At 36.9% G+C, this 12,045-nt stretch overlaps 1 protein-coding gene across 3 annotated transcripts in view; it reads left to right on the forward strand.

The window, feature by feature from the left end:
• Positions 1 to 12,045, forward strand: part of LOC139160418 (contactin-4-like) — a 296,056-nt gene that overhangs the window by 110,217 nt on the left and 173,794 nt on the right. Inside the window, exon 1 of one of the 3 annotated variants that reach the window (XM_070738256.1) lies at positions 1,431 to 1,447. The exons of the other annotated variants lie outside the window; for them this stretch is intronic. The gene's annotated coding sequence lies outside the window, so the exon portion shown is untranslated. Of the gene's footprint in view, positions 1 to 1,430; positions 1,448 to 12,045 lie in introns of those variants that run through there. 3 annotated transcript variants of the gene reach the window in all.

The following is a 12,045-nucleotide window of genomic DNA, read 5'->3' on the forward strand; positions in this document are numbered from 1 at the left end:
GCAGTAGCCCTTGTTTCTTTTTTAACATAATTTTATTAAGGATTATATTAAACAGATAACAGAAATACAAAAATCAATTAAAATAATGCATAAAACTCCCTAAAAAAAGAAAAATGAAATATAAGATTAAGGTTCCCCCTTTATACACGGCAACTGTATTCAACAATTTATTGTCTCTTTAAATATAACCAAATACTTCTTCATTCCATACCTCATCCCGTTTTCTATAAACTGGTTCCTACTTCTTCACCTTTCCTTATTAATCAACAAAGATACAGGAGAAATTATCAAAAATATTAATGACATAAGTGTACAATCCTTTCCCTTGTTTTTCTTAATAATTAAACATTGCAAAGAAGGCATTAAAAACTACTAAGCATTACCAAAAATAATAAGCCCTTTTTTAAATATCAAAAATCAATCCATTACATCACTAGATAGTCCAAAAGAAAAATCATCCAGTGTGGCCTTTGTTTTTATTGGCAAAATAAAAGTTTCCATAGAATGTGCTGCCAGGTACCTTTGAAAGCAAATTCATCTTGCAATCCAGGTGGATGTATCTACTAAGAGACAAATCCTACCCAATTCAACTGGCCTGTCTTTGACTTGTGAATATATAATTTTGACCCGAATATCTAACACACACACAATTTCCTTTAATATCTGCAGTTCTGATCACTGAATTATTTCAAACTTGGTTATTAAAGAATATAACTCAATATGCCAGAAGTTCTTGTCAACCAAATGTTTTAATTCCATATTTTTGTTTTGGTCATGCATTGATATTCTTAAATATGCAGCTTTTATATGCTTCTGAAATAATTCTCTGTCGTTTTGCTCCCTGTATCTTAAAATTTAGTTATTTATTTTAACAACTTTATTTTTTTCTTGCCTGTATCAACTTTAGTGTGGCTCCTTGGCTGCATAATACAGTACTAGGAAATTAAATTATTATCATGGAAAAGATTGCAGACTTATAATCAAATATTTCTCAAATTGCATTGCCCATCAGAATTACTATTAAATATTAAGGCAAAACATGGCTAAGGATACTGAATATATTTTGGCAAATTATATTTTCTGATTGGCAAGCAATGAAATGTATTTTTTTTCAGGATACCCATGGTTTGACAACTATACTTAGTTTGTTAAATATGATGTAGTAAAAAGTCAGAATTACGCTACCTGATGAGAGGGTAAATTAAAGCAGAAATTGGCTCCAAGCCATGGAGGTATTTTGTAGTATCCAACCCAGTGGTGACATCTAAATTTTTTCTCACCAGTTCTGTAGGCATGGCTTGGTGGTCATGTGACTGGGAGATCAAAAGACAGAATAATGGGGGATCAAAAGACATTTAACAATGTCCTGCCAGGGCAGAGTTGGACTAGATGACCTTCAGGTCCCTTCCAGCCCTGGATTATCCTCTGAAGTTGCATCTAGTGCCAGGTTTGTAATCCTTCCTTTCTCTCCTTTTTTCCTCCCTCCCTCCCTCCCTTTCTTTCTTTTTATTTCTTTCTTTCTTTCTCCTTCCTTCCTTCTTTCCCACTCATTTTTGGCCTACACCCCCCTCCCCATTTTGACCTTTCTCCTCTTTCTGGCCTGCAACACACACACTCACACTCACACACACTTTTGGATTAACAGGCTCCGGAGGGGGAAGTTTCAAAGAATCAGCTGTGTGATGCTCGAATGTCAGAACTTTTTAAAAACTTTTTTTTGGGGGACTACCAGTTCTGCGAACCGGTAGAATTTTTTACTACTGGTTCGGACGAACTGGCCCAAACTGGTAGCATTTCAGCCATAGTTTGACTTTTAAGCTTATCAAAAGCCACGATCTAACCAAATGATTTTTCAGTGAAACTAACCAACCTCTCATATCCTATATAAATTTATTACTGCTACAAGAGTTTTTTTGGAGAAAATAATTTTAGCAAAATTCATGCGGGGATTAACAGAATAATAGTAGAAAGAGAAAAAGAGGCAAGGAAATGGGAGTTTATCATAGTTTCCCCTTAAATATGAACCAGGAACCTGGTTAATGCTGTCAGCTTAATGTCTTTCCGACAAAAGGAAATAACAACCCATGAAATGAAGTTGGCATTTGAATTCCAGCTGCTGTCAATTTAATAACTCCTCTTAAAAAAGGACAACAGCAAGAAGAAAATGTTTTATGCTCTAAGAATAGCTGATGATAAAATACTCAAAGTAAACATTCAAAATAAAATATGTAGGTAGTTTCTCAATCCAACAGAAGCAAACAAAAAAATTCTACACGGTTCTAAATGCAATAGTAAAATATTAAGAAATCTTTTTAAAAATTATTTTTAATATAAATAGAAAGATCAATATATTCAATATCCATATAAACAGTGTGTTGTCTGGTTAGTAGTAAGAAATCTTATTAAAAGTAATTAATAAGGAATAGGAGTCTTCAGCCATGCTTTATTACTAAATTTATTAATTGAGGATCTTTTTAAAGAATTTGCTTTTTTCCCATTAGTCTATTCACATGAGAGGCTGAGACCTTGTTGTTAATAAACCATGAATATTTGCATTCCTCCTCCTTTTCTCACATCACATAGTCCCGTTTTCCCTATTTTTCAGGTGTATTATGACTTTGCACATACATATGGAAGGGGCAGAGCTTCTTTTGCAATAGTGAACACTGCTTTAATTATTTTGGCATAGGTCAGATCCTGTGGATGTCTTTGGACTGTGTTTTAGATTCTTGGTCTCTTTGGGAGCCATCTGACATTGACTCAGGCCTATGTTGATTCTTATCTCTTGACTTTCCAAACTTCATTTTTTTATAGTTTGGATAGTAATTAATGCAAGATGGAAAACTAACAGAAAATATTCTACATGTAGATACCTGTGGAATCATATGTATGATTCGTTACCCTAAGTTGTTATCTCACATATATGATTGATATTTATATATACCTTTTATTGCGTAAGATAAAATTTCATCAAATAAGGTGTTAAGAACTAATTCATACAGGTGACAAAAGTGTTCAATTTAGTGCTTCTGAACAAAATGTCACTAGTTAGCAATGTCGTGTGAATGGCTTGTTGTATTAAGTTTAATTTATTTCTTTTTCTGAAGTCCTACAGTGACATATCTGAAAATTTAGAATAAATCCTGTATCACACAAAATAAATGCAAATTTTATAGACACTGTGCAAGCTGCAACTGGCAATTATTATCTTCATAGAGAAATATCTTTATAAAGAGATTTTGATCAAGGACGATCTATTTCATACCAGGAAATATCTGAGGAATAATAAGAGTACTTGCTGCAAAGTCAAGAATTTTGACTTGACTTTATAACAAAAGTAATTTAAATAAGTCACCTAGAGAAAAAGAAAAAAATAACTTTGATCGAAATATACAGAAAATGTTACCCTAGGCCAGTGATGGCAGTGAACGCGGAGCCATATCTGCTGGCACGCAAGCCGTTGCCTAGCTCAGTTCCAATGTGCATGTGTGTGATGGGCAGCTGATTTTTGCTCACAGAGAGGCTCTGGAAGGACACTTTTTGGCTTCCAGAGAACCTCTTGAGTGATGGGGGAAAGTGTTTTTACTTTCCCCCAGCTCGAGGGAAGCCTTTGGAGCTTGGGGAGGGAAAAACACGAGCCTATTGGGCCCACCAGAAGTTGGGAAACAGGTAGTTTCCGGCCTCCGGCTGGCGGGGAAAACTGTTTTTGCCCTCCTGCATTGAAATATGGGTGTGGTCACTCATGCATGCACAAGTCTTCGGAGAGGGGTGGCATACAAATCTAATTAATAATAATAATAATAATAATAATAATAATAATAATAATAATACACACGCACTGCCCTAGGCCCATGATGGCGAACCTATGACACACATGCCAGAGCTGGCAAACAGAGCCCTCTCTGTTGGCATGTGTGCCATTTCCAGCTGTTCTTCTGGGTTCCGGCATGCGATGCACGCCAAATAGCTGCTTTCTTCCGGATTCAGGCACATATGTGCGTACTCCAGTTTCATCACTCTGTGCCGAAAAGATTAGTCGTCAGTGCCCTAGGCAAAAGGGGCTGAAACTGTTTTTAAATACAGACTAACAAGATAATATATGGAAGTAGGTGAAGTAGGGAGGAGGAAGACAATGAAACTTGCAACACTTCGTTATTATAGCCAATGTCAATAAAAGCAGTTTTAGCTTTTGATGATGTTTGTTTCTTGACTTGATCTATCCAGTTTGTCTGAGAACAAGAGAACATAAAAGTTTCTATTTAAAAGAGGATTTGAGTTCATATGAGTTCACAGTATAAACCTTTGCAGGCATGTACTCTTGTACCTTTCATCTTAAAGTTATAAAGCTCTTATAAATTAATTAACTTGGCCTCTTCAGAGGCAGTAATAGTTACAGCATCATTACACTCATCACTTGAATTGAGCAAACCTTGACCCAGAAAAGTGAAATAACTTACCTGAGGTCACACATCAAGTCAATTGAGTAATTCAATGGCTTTTTTCTGACTGCAGCTATATCATAGTCTCTGACAGCATCAAGTAAAGTACTGATAACTTGCATGGTAAGTATGAACAGCCATAATAACAACTTTTCAGGATAACTCAAAAATGAATGATTCATCATAGCTTTAATTAATAGCATAGAAAGTATATTTAATTTGAAATTCAATTCAATCATCTAATTTAAAGTGAAATCAAGTGTTTATACTTCAATAATAAATCAATGCCAAAGGCTAATAATAAATTAGTGCCAAGGGCAGCTTTTTACAGTATAATTTTGTATATCGGTAAATTTATTAAAGTGTAACTGTAGTTAAAGTGAGGATCAAGGGCAGGATAATCCCATCTCTCTATTTCACTAAACTTTTCCAAGGCTATATAAGGACAAAGGGGAAAAGAAAAGGGGAGTTACTGATATTGAGAACTATTAAAGAGTGGAATAGCTTGTTTTCTAGAACTTTAATCCACCACTTCAAGTTTTCAAGAGGAAAAAAAATGGACAACCACTTATCTGAGATGGTATGAGACTTTTTCCTTTAGCACGGAATTGGACTAGATGACTTCTAAGGCCCATTCCAACCCTATAATTATATTATTCTTTCTCAAATGGTTTCATTTTATTGACTAAATTCAGTGGTGCCTCTACCTACAAATGCTTCGACTTACGAACCTTTCTAGATAAGAATCGAGTGTTCAAGATTTTTTTGCCACTTCTCAAGAACCATTTTCCACTTAAAAACCTGAGCCTCCGAAACTGTAACCGGAAAAGGCAGGGAGAAGCCTACGTGGGGCCTCTCTAGGAATCTCATGAAAGGAAACAGGGCCGGAAAAGGTGGGGAGAAGCATCCATGGGGCCTCTCTAGGAACCTTCTGGGAGGAAACAGGACCTCCACCCTCCCTGTGGTTTCCCCAATCGCACGTATTATTTGCTTTTACATTGATTCCTATGAGCAAAATTGTTTCTTTCTTACAAACATTTCAACTTAAGAACCTGGTCCCAGAAAAAATTAAGTTTGTAAGTAGAGGTACCACTGTGCATATATACCCCTAGCTTGACTTGCTCAGTTACTTTTCTTGATTTCCTTCCCTGCTCCACTGTTTTGTACTTTATTAAACATATTTTTGTATAATTCATATTTTCCAATTTAATTTAAAGAAATCCCATTTTTGCTGTGTACCTTCCTTGATAAATAGTCTTGAGAAGTGCCTCTCTCACAGCTTCAGTCCCTCAGCAGCAATATGGGGATAATAGTATTGACTTATCTTTAAGCCTGCTGTAAGATTACCGAGTTAATGAATGTGAAGTGTTCTTTGCTCTCTTAAGTGCCATTCAAATGTTAATTATTATTATTACACTGTGTCAGCTACTGCTCCATTTATTTTCTTTCGTTTCATATTAAGTTTTATAAACTCATTGTATTGCATCTGGTGTATCATTTCATAACACAAACAACAGCAACAAATGTAGTAAATTTCCCCTCTACAAATTCCCACAGCATCAAAAATTTGCATCAGTTTGGAAGATCCCCTGCAATAGAAATTCTGGTCATGGATAGGTGTGGAATTTATGGGAAGAGAAAAACAATTGGTCTTGAGAAACTAGTAGTCTCCTTCTGGACAGTGCTCATTGCTTACTTTTGCTGTCCTTGATAAGCTATATTTTGCCTTCATCTAGTTTTGCTTTCTCCAAATGTATTATAGATCTTTCAAAATGTACAAGGATCTGTTCAGTCTGTGGTCCACTATTATCTTTTATGGCTTTGATAACACGTCTTCATTCAGTTTCTAGTTTGTTTGAGAAATATGTTCTTGTTTTGGTTTCTTGCTTGCTTATCAACCCTTATATATAGCCCTCCACTTACAACCACAATTGAGCCCAAAATTCATGTTGTTAAGTGAGACATTTGTCAAGTGAGTTTTGCCCCAATTTACAACATTTCTTACCATAGTTAAGAACATAACAACATAAGAAGAGCCATGCTGAATCAGGCCAAAGCTCATCAAGTCCAGCATTCTGTGTCACACAGTGTCCCACTAATTGTACATGGGGATCTTGAGCAGAAAGAGAAGGCAAAACACTCCCTTTCCCTTGACCTCCAACAAATAGTACTCAAAGGAATCCTGCCTGCCTCAACCAATATAGAGGTGGCACATGGACATCAATTTCAATAACCACCGATACACTTGGCATCCATGAATCTGTCTAATCCTGCCTTGAAGCTATCAAGGCTGACAGCTGTCACGACCTCTTCTGGAAGTGAATTCCATAAACCAACAACCCTATGGGTGAATAAATATTTCCCTTTATTTGTCCTCACTTTCTTACCTATGAGCTTTCGGGAGTGCCCCCTTGCCCTAGTATTGTGTATTAGAGAAAATATTTTTTCTCTGTCCACCATTTTTATCCCATTCATGATTTTATACACTTCGATCAAGTCACCCCTTAAATGCCATCTTGTTGTTAAGTGAATCACTGCAGTTTATATGTTAGTACAATGGTTGTTAAGTGAATTTGGCGTCCCCATTGTTTTTGCTTATAAAAAGTTTGCAAAAGATTGACCACATGACCTTGGAACACAGCAATGGTCACAGGTACGAACCAATTGCCAAGTATCTGAATTTTGATCACATGATCATGGGAGCTATTACAAATGTCGTATGTGTGAAAAACAGTCATAAGGCATTTTTTTTCAGTGTCATTGTAACTTCAAATGAACTGTGGAAAGTCAAGGACTACTGTACTATATCTGTTATTAGTAAATTAATGATACTAGTAATGTGATGCTTTATTACATATAACTCACGTTGTCGCGGCATCATCTTTTTCCCCCTTTGCTAAACCAGATGGAGCGGGCCAGAATATGACTCATCTGGGTTATGACCCGTGAATTTGACCCACCCTGCTCTATCCTTTTTTTGTACTGATGGTAGCTATAGATCTATTTCAGTCTAATCCAATCATTATTTTGTATATACTTCCATAAACTTATTGTTCTTTGAGTTTTTTCTTTATACTGATAATAACAGTACATTTATTTTTTATAATGCTGGTGGCATATAACTAATTGGCAGGCCAAAATCTCTAACGCCCAATGATGATGAGTTAGAGACTTTGGCCTACCACTAATGTTTGCTTGATATCCCATTGTTTTAATTTTTATCTGCATTTTTATCTCTTTTCTCCATTGACTTTAATTCAGTTGTGGCAATTTTCTTTTTTGTTTCTTTTTTGGTGTTCTTTCTGCCTATCTATCTATCTATCTATCTATCTTTCATCTATCATGTCTGTCTGTCTGTCTGTCTATCTATCTATCTATTTATCTATCACATGTATATAGCTGCCCATCACACAGAACATAACTTTGGTTGGTATAGAATAAAAACACATAATTTAAAAAAAACTTTTAATTTTAAAAAGCATTCAACAATTAAAACCACACATCAAGGTTACCAATAACAGAGTAGCAGATAGAGTAGCATCACAAGTAATGCAGCAGTTTCACTAACTTATCACTTCCCTAAGTGTCTCAAGCCTGATAACACAACCGTTTTTAAGGGACTTCCAGAAGGATGCGAGCAATGGGGCCAATCTCATTTTGGGGGAAATAATGTTCCACAAGATGGGATTCACAGCAGAAAAGTCCATCTCCAAAGTCGAGCCAATGTAACCCCTTAGCAGACAGGACCCATAGCAGAAGATGTAATTGTGTGAAGGTGGTCCCTCAAGTAATCTGCACCCATGCTGTGAAGCACTTTAAAAAAAAAACCTAGAACCTTGTATTGGACTCAGAAGCAAACTACAACTAAGGCAACTCATGGAACAGAGGTGTAATGGCCATTATAGTTCCCTATATACCACTGCATTGTGTTCCAATTGAATCTTCAAAACACTCTTCAAGGGCAATCCCAAGTAAAGTGTTAAGTTTTTCTCCCATATATTTCCTGTCAGAGGCCACAGAGGCATAATCCAATTCAAGCTTGGGCAACCCTCTTGTTCCAATCAGCCACCATGGTATGCAGCAGATTAGCAGGAACAATCCACAGCCCCCTCTGAATCCCAACAGATTGACCCATTTTTTTTAAAAAAGGGGTACAAGATGAGGTGCTAAAGATATCCTGCAAGAGTAAAATGATTCAAATAAAGTCATCTTGTTTATTATTGCAGTCTAAGACCAATATATTGTATATGCACAATATTTTAAATTAAATTAAATAAAGTTTAATTAAATTAAGTTTAATTTAATTAAGTTAGGTTAAATTAAATTAAACCAGCTAGGTTTACAATTATGATCACTGCACCATTGGAAGGGCTGAAGATCCAGGTTAATGACAGATAATTATGGAGAAAATCTATCTATGTGATCACTAAGAGTAGACAACAATTTGATGTAATAGAATCAATATTTCAAACTAGAGGAAAACTAGTGTGAACTAGAAGCCTAAGTATTGAAAATAAGCAATAAAAAGCTATACAAAACAAAAAAATATGAAAGTACTCAAAACAACTGAATACATAAAAATCTCAGTAATAAATAGTTTAAATTCATGCTAAATTAAAGGGAGAAAATAGCTAATAGGCGCTAAGAGTCATCTAATTAGAAAATAGAAATTAAGAAATACATTAGTACCTTGTGATATGAACCCCTCGTCGTACGAACTTTTTGAGATATGAACCCGGGGTTTGGAAAAATTTTGCCTCTTCTTACAAACTTTTTTCGCATTACGAACCCGCCACCGCGAACGCCGAACCTGGAAGTTCGGCAAAAGTTCGGGTTTGGGAGGCTGCCAAGAAGCGCCGCCGCCCAGCTGTCACCTTCCGAAACAGCCGGGGGGCTTCTCGGCATTCTCCCGAATGCCAAACCCGGAAGTTTGGCAAACGTTCGTGTTCGGCGTTTAGGAGGCCGCCGAGAAGCGACGACGCCCGGCTGTCACCTTTGCAGAAGAGCCGTGGAGCTGTCGGCTGGTCGGGAGGCTCAAACGGAGGTGGGGAATCCCAATACGGAATTCCATGGGCGGAGCTTTGACGTCACAGAGATGTCCTTCCTGGCCGACCGAAAAGTGGACTCCAGGAATGGTTGGGATAAAAATAGAGGTTTCAGATAGCTCTTTTTAAAACGTTTATGAGCCCACACAGAGACACATTTCTCTAAGGCAAATGGGGTAGTCATACATACTGTACACATGTGTATACTCAACACCGTTTCAGACCCTAAATAATATGTAAGGCTATGAAGCATGGAACTTTATCAACATCTTGAAGTTGGCACAGCATTAACTACAAGCCACATAACTGTAAATAGCTATCTAGCTGGGCCAAAATCCATCCTGTTTTATTCGATGCACAAAATTTTGCAATGCTCTACATTATCATTTCACAGGAATCAAGAAGTATGCAGATAGCAGCCGGGATACTTGTGCAAAAACCTAGTAACAAGATCGCCATGAGCATCTCGGTAAAATGGGAAGTAGAAGAGGATATGTTTCAACCTGCCCAGTGGCATATGGGCACTATCTCTCTACCAAAGGGAGTTTTTTATATTTTCATTCAAGAATAACCGAGACAAAATAAAAGCCCTTCTGTGGCTTGACACTTATAATCATTATAGCCAAGGAAGCAGGGAAGAGAGACCATCTACTGAAATACCTCCAGGATAAAGTAGTTTGGGAAATTATACAAATCTATCGATCTGTATCCATTATGCATTATATAACATTTTGTCTAATCATATCCCATAGTCAGGGCATGTGAAGAGAAAAAAGAAACCCAGAGCTAAGATCTTATTCTATAGCAGACTGGCAATTGCCCTGCAAAGTCAGAGGAGTCAAGCTGTTAAGAGTATACAGGTAAAGATTTCCCCTATCCAGTCATGTCTAACTCTAGGAAACAGTTCTCACCTCAGTTTCTTAGCTGAGGGAGCCAGCGTTATCCAAAGACACTCTGTGATCATATGGCCAACATGGAACACTATTGTCTTCCCACTAAAATGTTACCCATTTATCTGCTCTCATTTCTATGCTTTTGAACTGCTAGGTAGATAAGAGCTAGGGCAAATGATGGGAATTCACTCTGTCATATCGTGCTCAGGTTTTCATTCTGTACTGTCAGCTTTTCATTTCACAAATTCAGAGTGTTTAACTGCTGAACCATCACAAGTCTTTTTAGGATATAGAGTCAGTAGTGGACAAATCTTTTTTGGTTCATGTGCCAAAAGGGTGTGTGTGTGCATGTGATAGCATGTGCGCACATGTCCACGCCCATTCCTCCCCCCACATGTGTACCTCCCTGCAACCCCCGTCCCCATGCGTGCACATAAGCCTTACTGAAGGGGATAGGATAGGAGATGTTTCTGTGGGGCAAGGCTGAGGGAGACAAGGGGATAGGATAGAGGAGGCTTCTGTGGAGTAAGCCTAAGGGAGAGAAGGGAATAGGACGGGGAGAATAATAATGATAATAATGATAATAATGATAATAATGATGATGATAATAATAATAATAATAATAATAATAATAATAATTATTATTATTATTATTATTATTATTATATTTGTATGCTGCCCCTCTCCAAGGATTCGGGGCAGCTCACAACAATAATAAAATACAATAAACAGTGGTACAAATCTAGTATCTAATATCTAATTCTGTGGGGAAAGCCTGAGGGGAAGAATGTGATAGGATAACAGATCTTTCTGTGGGGCAAGGCTGAGAGAGAGAAGGGAAAGGATAGGCCTCTGTGGGACCAGCCTGAATAGGATAGGAGAGGCTTCTGTGACAGAAGGGGAGAGGAGAAGCCATTACGACTCATTAATTTACAAGGTCTAAATGCCAATTTATCAAGCCGATCACATATTCCGTAGGGAAACACGGGTATTTAGCTAGTGTAAAAATATTTCTAAGACTGATTGTGGAAAGTTGGAAAACGAATGTTTTGGCTGATTTTTGCATCTGTGAAATAGAGGAAATAAACTCCTCCCTCACAGCAATATTATAAAGATAAAAATGACAAAGAAAGTAAAATACATTGCAGATTAAACATTTATATATTTATATTAGGAGATGCTAGATTTAGTAGCTTCAGAAGATGATAATTTAAACCAAGCATGAAGAACTGTAAAGACTTTGTTTCTGTTACATAATTACAAATTGTAAAAGAATAAGCTGTCTGCATATGTGAGGTTGGTTACTGAGAAACTGTTGATCCAAAAAGAAAGCACAAATTAGGCTCATACAGATATTGACCTGTCAAAAATCAAAATCAGCTGTGTTTTTCTTTCAGCAGTATGATTCCTAATTGTAAAGTTCTAAACAAGCACAATCCTAAACTATTATAAAACAGAAACCATGCCACAGTGCCCAAGATAGACATATACAGTAATACCTCATCTTACAAACTTAATTGGTGCCTGGAGGAGGTTCGTAAGGTGAAAAGTTCGTAAGATGAAACATTGTTTCCCATAGGAATCAATGGAAAAGTGATTAATGCGTGCAAGCCCAAAATTCACCCCTTTTGCCAGCTGAAGTCCCCGTTTTCACACTGGTGGAATTTC

The sequence above is a fragment of the Erythrolamprus reginae genome, chromosome 2 (assembly GCF_031021105.1).
Source record: "Erythrolamprus reginae isolate rEryReg1 chromosome 2, rEryReg1.hap1, whole genome shotgun sequence".
Classification (NCBI taxonomy): domain Eukaryota; kingdom Metazoa; phylum Chordata; class Lepidosauria; order Squamata; family Dipsadidae; genus Erythrolamprus; species Erythrolamprus reginae.